The following is an 11,091-nucleotide window of genomic DNA, read 5'->3' on the forward strand; positions in this document are numbered from 1 at the left end:
AAATTAAAACAAATACACATAAACCTCTTTTGCATAAGTTAACAAATGGCATAAAGTGAACACCTATAGAACCACCATCAAGTTCATGATATATAAAAAGATCGGCTCCAAGAGACTTCACATATTCTTTCTTGGGAACAACTTCCTTGGCACTAAGAGGTCTTTTGGGTCATAAATTCTACAGAAAAAATTTCTTCATTTTTCTTTATACTTCTACAACCCTAAAAAGAATAGTTTAATTTTACACAAATGGAATCACGGCTTCCTTTGTTCAAACTGTTTGTGACAGTTGTTCATTTATTTGCTTGTAGCCATAACTTCTGGGCTCTCTATTCTGTTTCAAAGGTCTATAATTATCCCCACACCAGTAACATTCTGTACCAGTTATAACGGACTTATAACATACCTTTAGTACCTGTCGGAAAAGATCCTACACCGTCCTGTTTGTAAGTATGTTTATACAAAATGGTGAGAATTAAGAATTTCGAAGTTGTCTTCCATCTATGAATAGCTGATATATCCACTTATTTCAGTTTTATTTCATGCTTCTCAAAGTTTTTCAAAATTTCAATATCTATGCAGCTGTATTTCTAAGTATATTTGCATTAACTTTAACTTCTTATATAATGCTTTCCTTTTTCTAGTGTAGAATAGCTACTGTATGGATTTTATTTAATTCTTTTTATTCCAAGAACCATGTTTTGGCTTTGATTTAATTTATACCATTATAGTTTTCCACTTAATTCATCTCTACCTATTTTAAAAAACAAATTACTCTTGTTTTGCTTAAGTCTTCTCAAAACTCCTTGTTCTTCAAATTTTCCACTAAGCGATGCTATATTCATACCCCAAAAGTTCTGTGCAGTAAAGGATTAACTCAGTAGGTTTGGAATTTTCAAATCCTGCACATTCCAAAGAAATGACTGCCCTCTAACCTCCTCTTGGAAGACAATACCTTAAAAGTCCATGGAATATCCTTCCTGATAAGAGTGTCTTTATATACCAGGGGCCTTCGTCCACATGGATAGTTCAGGCTAACAATGTGATTCATCACTGGGGCCTCAGGTCCTGCATATTAGTCTGATCACTGGAGATGCTGAAGCCTGAGTAAGTAAGGTCAGTCGTGTAGGTGCTCCAGCCCTACATGACTGACCCCTAATAAAAACCTTGGACACGAATGCTTGAGTAAATTTCTCTTGGCAGTACTTCATGTATGCTATCATACATCACTGCTGAATTAAGCACTGTTCATACAAGTTCACTGGAAGAAAAAAAAAAAAGTTTGTATCTAGTTTCTCTGCTATTCTGCTCTCCATGACTTTCACTTTTGTCGATTTCATCTGTATCCTTATACTATAATAATTTGTAAACTTTAATACAGTAGCTGTTCTGAGTTCTTAGAAACCTCTGAACACAGGTTCATGAATACATTTTATACTTTTATAATTATAATATTGATGTACCCCTTGATCAAATAGATTTTCCAAAAATATATATATTTTTTAACTTACAAATGGGGGATTTTTTTCATACTGTCTATAATTTTTAGTTTTATTAAATTACCTTACTTTAACTTTGCAAATTTAATAAAGGTTTTTTTTTACTCAGGATATATTTATGTTTAGTTATTCCAGTGACACTTCAGAGAAGGTTTATACTATATTTTCGGAGTATAGAGCTTGAAAATCACACATAAATTTAGCTTCATGTAATAAAATATGGTACTAATAGCTTCTACAGAAGTGGTCAACAAATTTTTTATGTAAAGGACTTGATGGTAAATATTTTAGTCATTGCAGGCCATAAGATCTCAGTTACAACTACTTAAGCTATTTTGTTGCACCACAATAGCATCCATAACCAATATGTAAACAAATGACTATATTCCAGAAACTATATTTACAAAAACAAGTAGCTAGTTGGATTTAGCGCTAGGAACATAATTTACCAACTCATGACCTAGAATCTCAGTTGTTGTCTACCATATCTAGTAATGAAATCAGAAATACATAGGTCTATTATATCTTATGTGTTACTATTTCTCCTCATGTCTCTTGCAGATTTTATGAATCTTGATGATAATTTAATTGGAACATAGGGTATTTGCAGCCATTGCATCTCCTTTTTAAATTGCCTTCTTCAGCTTTATTAAAATGTCCTTTTTATTACAATATAATCTTAATGTGAATTCAAGCCCTATCTAATATTTATATAAATTAAATCTGAATTATTTTACGTATATTGTCTTAATAGTGTTTCATATTTTAAACTTTCTAAATTATTTTTAAGTATGTCTCTTTGATAGAATCTCATACCATTTCCTCTTAATAAGTGACTTTAACCCATTGACATTGATATGACAGTTACATCTGTCTTACCTTATGCTATGCTGTTTATGTACGTTAATATTTACAGTTTTTTTAATAAAATCTTTTCAGTAATAAATGTTTTTTATTATTATCTGTGTCTTCCTTCTAATAATAAGAAAGGTTGTATTTTTGCATTTATAGTAGTTACATTTATTACAAATCTTACATAATTCTTAATTATTTATTAAACTGTACCTAACGATACAGTAGCTACTACATCTCCTCTCTCTCTTTTCTCATGATTTAACCTTCTATTTTAGTAGCTATTATCTTCTTTTATATTTAACTTTATATTCATTAAATATAAAATGATTACTCGATTTGTCAGGTATAAATGATATACTCTGTTACCTAGTTTAAAAGATGAAAAAATAAAAACCATTACATTGTATCCCTTATCTTACACCCTCCATACCCACATTTTATTAGATCTACTCAATTCTAAACTTTCAAAGGTGTCTATCTTTAACTAATCCCATTTTAAATTTAGTTTTCCAGGGATACTTTCTACCAGCATTCTAAAACTCACCTGAAAAACTCCTGTTTAGAAATTCATCCTCTACTAACCATGGGTCTTCTCCTTGCTCCAACTTGAAGATCACTTCTGGTTTTATAGAGCAATATCCTGTAAATGGGAAATAATTTAGGACACGGGTTTACTGTATGGGCTTTGATGATTCTGAATGTGAAGGAAGATGCAGCTTCAAGAGTGGCACAGTAATAAGACTCACTTGACCCTCTTTTGGGGGAGCTGAAAACAAAAATATTTCAGATGCTCCAAAGAGATCTCCTTAAATCCCTAAATCACAGCCTAAATAACATTAAATTCTAATAAAAGTCCAGTTTATTAGCTATGGTGAGAGAGCGAGCTATGGAGATCTACAAAAGGATCCCCCTTCAATCTTTGATTGAGTACTAATTTGTGGATACATGTGAGGAAACTACTTACGGGTGGGGAATTACCAGAAAAAAAAGTAGAATGAAAAATCACCAAAGCACACACAGAAGTGGAGAGTTTGTGTTTCCAGCGTAGAGAGGAACGGGATTCTCAGTAAGATTCCTCATCAGAAACCATAAAGGCCAGAAGGCAGTGGAGTGATACATTCAAACTACTCAAAGAAAAAACTATCAACCAAGAATCCTATATCCAGGAAAATTATCTTTCAAAGATTAAGGCAAAATAAAAATATTTCCAAATGAACAAAAATTGAGAGCTTTTGTTGCTAGCAGACCCACCTTACAAGATACATTAAAGAAAGGTCTCTTGACTCATTTAAAAATTAACTGTATAAAACAATGAGTACATATGTGTAATGTTAGCTTTCTAACACACACAGATGTATGTTTATATTTCCCAATAAAATCATAAAAAGGATAGGTGGAAGCCAAGCTACGCTGGACTAAGAAAATAATGCCAAATGGTAACTCAAATCCACTGTAACAAATGAAGAAAATCACAAATGGCAAATAAAAAGTTCAATATAATCAATGTTATAAACACATATATGTTCTTCTTTCTTGTCTGTTTCTTTAAAAGATATAAAATTGTATAAAATAAAAATTATTGCAATGTACTGCTAGGTTTGTAACATATATAGATGTAATATGTAAAACAATAATATCACAAGGGAGGTAGGGGAATAAAGCTACATAGGAGTAACTTTTCTATACGTCTCTAAAATTAGGTTAATATAAATTTGATGTAGATTCTGGTAAGTGTAGGTACATATGATAAACCATAGAACAACAGCTAAGAAAATAAACTTTAAAAAATATTGTGAAGAAATCATTAAAAGAGCTAAAATGTTACATTAAAAAATATTCACACTACAAAACAGTAGAAGAGAAATAGATGAGAAAAATACATGGCACAGGTAGAAAACAAAATGTAAAATGGCAAATACCCAACTATATCGTAATAAAATTAAACATAAAAGAACTAAATAATCCAGACAAAAGGCAGAGATTGTCAGGTTAGATTAAAAAAAAAAAAATCCAACTATATGATAAGGATATACACATTAGATTTAGATACAAACATGTTGAAAACAAGTGGCTGGAAAAAGATATTTCATAAAAACAGCAACCAAATGAAAGCTACTCTAATATCAAACAAAACAGACTTTAAATTTTAAAAAGTGTTATTAGAGATAAAGAGATTTTACAATGACAAAAGGGTAAAGAACATATAATAACAATTATAAACTTACATGCACCCAACAATTGAGCACCAAAATACATAGACATAAAACTGAACAAGTGAAAGGAAAAATATACAATCAAACAATAAAGCTGGAGACTTCATTATCACACTTTCAATAATGAATAGAATAATTAGAAGATAATACAGAAATAAAAGATTTGAACAACACTATAAGCCAACTAAATCAATAGACATATACACCACACTCTACCCAACAGGAGCACAATCCACATTCTTCTAAAATGTACATGAAAGTCTCAAGGATATGCCATTTATTAGGCCATAAAACAAACTTCAATAAATTGAAAAGTATAGAAATAATGCAGAATATCTTCTTTGACCCCAATAGAATGAAATAAAAAATCGGTAAAAGAAAGAAATTTGGGAAATTCACAAATATGTAAAAATTGAACAGCATTTTCCTAAATAACTAATGGATCAAAGAGGAAATTACAAAGGAAATTGAAAAAACTTTTTGATGACTGAAAGTGAAAGCACAACATACCAAAACTAATAGGATGAAGAAAAAACAGTGATTAGAGGGGGAAATGTAAAGCTATAAACGACTATACAGTTAACCCTTGAACAATGAAGATATATGGAGGCTGACCCTCATGCAGTCAAAAATCCACATATAACTTTTGACTCCTCCAAAACTCAGTCATTACTCGGTATCCACAGGGGGTTGCTTCCAGGACCATCCCCCCACACAGAAACTAAAATCCACCAATGCTCAAGTCCCTTATAAAAAATGGCATAACACAATGCATATAGTTGACCCACCACATCCATGGATTCCCAAACACAGACTGAAAATACTGTTTTCGATTTATGGTTGGTTGAATTTGCAGATGCGAAACCCAGGAATATGCAGGGCTGAACGTATATTTATTGAAACAAAATCTGTGTATATGTGGACCTGTGCAGTTCAAGGGTCAACTGCATTAAGACAGAAGATCTCAAATCAACAACCTAACCTTTCATCTCCATACAAAGGAAAAACAAGAGCAAACGAAACCTTTAGCAAGCACAAGGAAAGAAATGATAAAGACTAGATTAAAAATTAATGAATAGAAAAATAAAATTATGTGTAACCAAAGTTGGTTCTTAGAAAAGATCAGCAAAATTGACAAATCTTTAGCTAGATTAACCAGGAAAAAGACTCAAATTATTAAAATCAGAAATGAAAGAGGTGACATTACTACTGACTATACAGAAATAAAAAATAATTATGAAGGAATATTATGAACTGTATGCAAATAATTATATAACTTAGATAAAAGGGACAAATTCTTAGAAAGACACAAACTACAGAAACTAACTCAAGAGAAAAAGAAAAGCGAACAGAGTTATGACAAGAGATTGAATCAGTAATCAAAACACTATCCATAAAGAAAAGTCCATGCCCATATGGCTTTACTGCTGAATTTTACCACATTTAAAGAAACACTAATACCAATTAGTGTACTGGTATTAAACTCTTCCAAAAAACAGAAAATAGAATACTTCCTATATAACTGAATGAGGTCACCATTACCCTGATACCAGAACCAGATAAAGACATCACAAGAAAACTATAGACCAATATCTCTTATGAATACAAATGGAAGAATCCCCATCAAAACACTAACAAACTGAATCTGATGACATCTTAAATGTATTATATACCATGCCAAGTGGGATTTATCCCAAGAATGCAAGGTTGGTGTAATATCCAAAAATCCATCAATGTAATTCACCATATCAATAGAACTAAAAAACAACACATGATAGACACAGAAAAAGCACTATGACAAAACTTAACACTCTTTCATGATAAAAATATTCAACAAAATAGGAAAAGAATGAAACTTCCTCAATCTGATAAAAGACATTTAAGAGAACACCACAGCTAACATCATACTTAATGATCAGAGACTAGAGCTTTCCCTCTAAGATTAGAAAACAAAGATGCTCACTCTCACCACTTCTATTCACTACTGTAATATAGGTTCTAGCTGAGTCAATTAGGCAAGAAAAAGAAAAGTTATTCAGATTAGAAAGAAATAAAACAATATTTGCAAATGAAAATATGTAGCAAGAATTCTAAGGAAAGCTGTCAGTAGCTGAACATCAAAAATGGAGTCAGACTCTATTACAATTCACCTCTGATATTGGATGACTGAAATGTGTCATGGTTCACTTAACTGGATTTGAACTCATAAGCTAATATTGCACTCTATGAGGACTGCAGCCTGAGGTTGTAAAGGAAGTAAAAGTTGTTTGTTCAAGACCCCTGTACTGTGTATTTTGAGAAGTAAAATAAGTACTTTGGTCATTATTGAAGATGTCTAGCACTTCAAAGGTGATCAGAAATGTCTCAATGATGCCTTGTATTATAGTTTTAATATGTTCAGACTCATGTGTACCCTCGATTTATATTTGGGGGTATTTATGAGGCAAGGTGTCCAGAGTTCTTTCCTCGAAAAGGGGCTACCCTGGACAAGGAACTACAGTTGTCACTGGTTGAACCAGAGAGCCAGGTCATTGGCAAGGGCCCAAATGTCTGTAAAACTGCCCAAATATTGTCCAGTGCATCCTTCAGTGCCAAGATGAATGCAAGAAGTTTGGCCAATTGTACTGACTTGGGTCCCATCTTTTATTACAGATATCTTAGTTAAAGGATGAAAAATAGCAGTTCTCCAGAGAATTGCATTATGTGTCACAGTGACACTGTACTCTGTAAAATGTATGAACTCCTTTTGCTGTTCATTCAGTTGAGCCTAAGAGGTTCCCTAGATAGTCAAGGAATCAGGAATAAGGATGATCTCCTCCAGCACTGTGGCATCTAACAAGGGACTTAAGACAGGGAAGGCCACCTCTTTTTGCATGTTTGTATCTATCTTGTAAATACCACTTCCATTTCAGCAATGAGGTCTCAATGGTCTGGCCAACGTTGAAGGATACTGCTTCTATAACCCAAGGCACCATGAACAGCTGGGTGCTGAGAGTCAAAGAATCAGAACCCATGAGAGTATCTATGTCCAGGAGAGGCAAGTATGCAGTCCACAAATGCTGCTCTAATGGCATGCAACACATGTAACATAGGGCAGTATCTTGCATCAGAAGATCATGTGCATTTCATGGTAAGCATAGGTGGTCCAAAAGTCCAAGATGCATGAGAGGAGGTTGCTAAATCCTCTGTAGCAAAAGAGTCTCTCAGAGACAGGAGTGTCTATTACATTACAATTTAGACAGATTCTAGAGCATTTTGTTTTAAAAAGCCCTATTCAAAGTGGGATGATTTGGGACTAATATTATAAAGGAGCTTAAGTAAAATTTGTTAAAAGGAATATGTTGTCACCAGAACAACAACAACAAAACTAAAGATACTGGTAATGTTGAGGATGTGGAGTGCCAAGAGCTGTTTCATGAATGTCAGGGATACAGCAGTCCTCAGTTGACCAAACAATTCCCAGGAATTCACCTGAGGTTGTGGGGCTTTGTACTAAGTGTGGGACAATGGCCCATTCCTTTTTGTGAGCTCTTTTATGAGTGTCTATATGTCCTGAATGACTGTATCAAATGAACCTCCTCAGAGGAGTATGTCATCAATGTAATAGCATATCTGTGCTCCTGAAGAGAGGTGAATGTGCTTAAGATCTTGCCTGTAAAGATTGCGTGTAATGGCTACAGCTGAGGGGGTAGGTTCACTGAGTTCCATTTTGTCAAGATAATTAAGTGTAAGTGCCAACACTTAATTTTATTATATTACTTGCTGGATCAGTAGGTACATGACCCACTACAATGGGTGCTATGACCATTGTGAATTTGGGTAAGGCAATAATTCCAGTAGTTATGGTGAAGTATAACTGTTTGTTATCTATTCAATAACTGCTCTTATAGGAGATATCTTCTTTAAATTTACTAGAATCCCCAAGTGAAACTGTAATTTGAGCCCCAGTATTAAGGCCAAGAAGGTTTGCCAATTTACCGATCAGCATATCTCACCAGATATTAGTTAAGAATATGCCAAAGAGGTGCAAAAGACACTTGGTGCCATTTTTTTTTTTTTTTTGATATTAGTACATTTTGAACTTCCAATTAGGTCAATCTGTAAGACCTCTGTTTGTATTTTTTGTTTCTTCTCTGTGTATGTATCCAGGTTTGGGGTGTTTTTTTAGTGATTATGAGGACATGAAAAAGTTCATTATTCACATATTGAGGCTTTTGAGAGAGCAGGGTAGGCATCAATGACCATCTGAAAATGGTCTGAGTTAAGGAAGGAGAAAGTGGCCCTGGATTTTACTGCATTTAGAAGATGGAGCCAGAGTAAGAATTGCCATGTATAACTGATAAGTGATAACGAGCCAGGATTTGTGTGGTTTGAAATGCCTCACCGATGCTAAGCAAGGAGGGGGTAGACTTTATCATTATCTTACCCAGATGTGGAACAGAAGAGGACAGAGGAGGTGGGGCTTATCAGCTGTCAGTACTAGACATCAAAAATAACTAACAGAACAAGTCAGAAAATAAACAATGATCTACAACTTAACAAAAATCCTTAGTATAATTCTTTATTATACTAAGGAAACTCCAAACAGAATATGCCCAAATAAGTTCACACCCAGACACAAAATAGTTAGGCAAGTGAAAGCTAAAGAAAAAGAAAAAAAGTATAAAAGCAGCAAGACAGAAACAACCTTACCTATATGGGAAAAACAACTGGAAAAACAGTGATATCTCATAAGAAACCACGGAGACTATAAAAAAGTGTGAAACTATTCAAGTGCGAAAAGCTGTCAACCCAAAATCCTACATGCAGTGCAAATATCCTCAGGAATGAAGCGTAAATCAAGACATTCTCAAATGAAGCAAAATTGAGAGAATTTTGTCACTAGTAGCAGGACTACCCTAAAAGAATGGCTAAAGAAAATTCTCTAAACAGATTGTAAATGTTTAGAAATCTTGGACTATCAAGAAAATAGGAAGAACAACATAAATGCTAAAAAATACAGGTAGAGTAGTTCCCTCTTATCCATGGGAGATGTGTTCCAAGACCACCCCCGTGCATGCCTAAAATTGCAGATATTACCAAACCCTATATATAAGGGACCCCCAATTCCTGGGCCGTGGACCGGTACCAGTCTGTGGCCTGTTAGGAACAGGCCCGCACAGCAGGAGGTGAGCATCGGGCCAGAGAGCAAAGCTTCAGCTATATTCACAGATGCTCCCCAGAGCTAGCATCACCACCTCAGCTCCCCCTCAGATCATCAGCCATTAGATTCTCATAGGAACACCGGTCCCTGGTGCCAAAAAGGTTGGGGACCACTGTTATACGTATTTGTTTCTTCCTATACATACAGAGCTATAACAAAGTTTAATTTATAAATTAGGCACAGTAAGAGATTAACAACAACAACTAATAATAAAATAGAACAATTATAACAATGTACTATAATAAACGTTATATGAATGTGGTCTCTCTCTCGACAAACTAGCACTATTTTTTTCCTTCTTCACAATTTCACAGATAGATTATTTGTTCTACCATAGATCTTAGCAACCTACGCATGATTTTTTTCTTTCCTTATTAAGTCAAGAACTTTTACCTTTTCAATTAAAGGAAGCATTTTACAACTTCTCTTTGGAATATCCTAATTGCCAGAGTACTCTTGTGCTTTGGAGCCATTATTAAGTAAAATAAGAGTTACCTGAACACAAGCACTGAAATACCATGACAGCTGATCTCAGAACTGAGATGACTAAGTGACACAGACAGCATGGATACATTCATCAGACAAAGGGATGATTCATCCCACATGAAACAGCATCACAGTACTCAGAACAACGCACAATTTAAAACTTACGAATTGTTAATTTTTAGAATTTTCTATTTAATATTTTTGGACCTCGGTTGACTGTGGGTAACTGAAACCATGGAAAGCAAAACAGTTGATGAGAGGGAACTAGTGTAAATGCAACAGGTATTCTTTTTCTTACATTCTCTAAACTGTTTCATGGTAGGAGCAAAATTGTAACTGTCTACTATAGTTATTACTGTGTGGATAAAAAATATATAACAATTATATTATAAATGAGGGAAGGTAAAAGGTAGTACACCTCATTCAAACTAATAAAATGTCGACAGTAGCAGCTTGTGAAAATTTATATAAAATGTAATTCTAGAGAAAGACTAAAAAAGCTATACAGAAACATCTCAAAAACATGATAGGCAGATCAAAATGGAACTCTAAAAAATTAAGTAACCAAGGGAACGAAAAAAAGAAGAAAATAACAGACAATAGACTTAAGCTCTAACATATCAATAATTACATCAGATGTAAGTAATCCAGATAAAACTTTTAAAAGACAAAAACAATCAGATGGATTTAAAAACACAATCCAACTATATACTGCCTACAAGAAACTCACTTCAAAAGTAATGATGTAGGGAAGTTAAAAATAATAGAAAAGAAAAAGATATACCTTGCAAACATTTTTTTAAAAAGCTGAGAAGCTAACATTAATATCAAGGAG

The 11,091-nt window shown here is 33.7% G+C and overlaps 1 protein-coding gene across 1 annotated transcript in view; it reads right to left on the bottom strand.

The window, feature by feature from the left end:
* ZNF782 (zinc finger protein 782) overlaps nucleotides 1-11,091 on the bottom strand; it is a 41,218-nt gene that overhangs the window by 9,954 nt on the left and 20,173 nt on the right. The window contains 1 exon segment of the mRNA XM_023525059.1: nucleotides 2,899-2,994. The gene's annotated coding sequence lies outside the window, so the exon portion shown is untranslated.

This window comes from Pteropus vampyrus, unplaced genomic scaffold, assembly GCF_000151845.1.
Source record: "Pteropus vampyrus isolate Shadow unplaced genomic scaffold, Pvam_2.0 Scaffold520, whole genome shotgun sequence".
Taxonomy (NCBI): domain Eukaryota; kingdom Metazoa; phylum Chordata; class Mammalia; order Chiroptera; family Pteropodidae; genus Pteropus; species Pteropus vampyrus.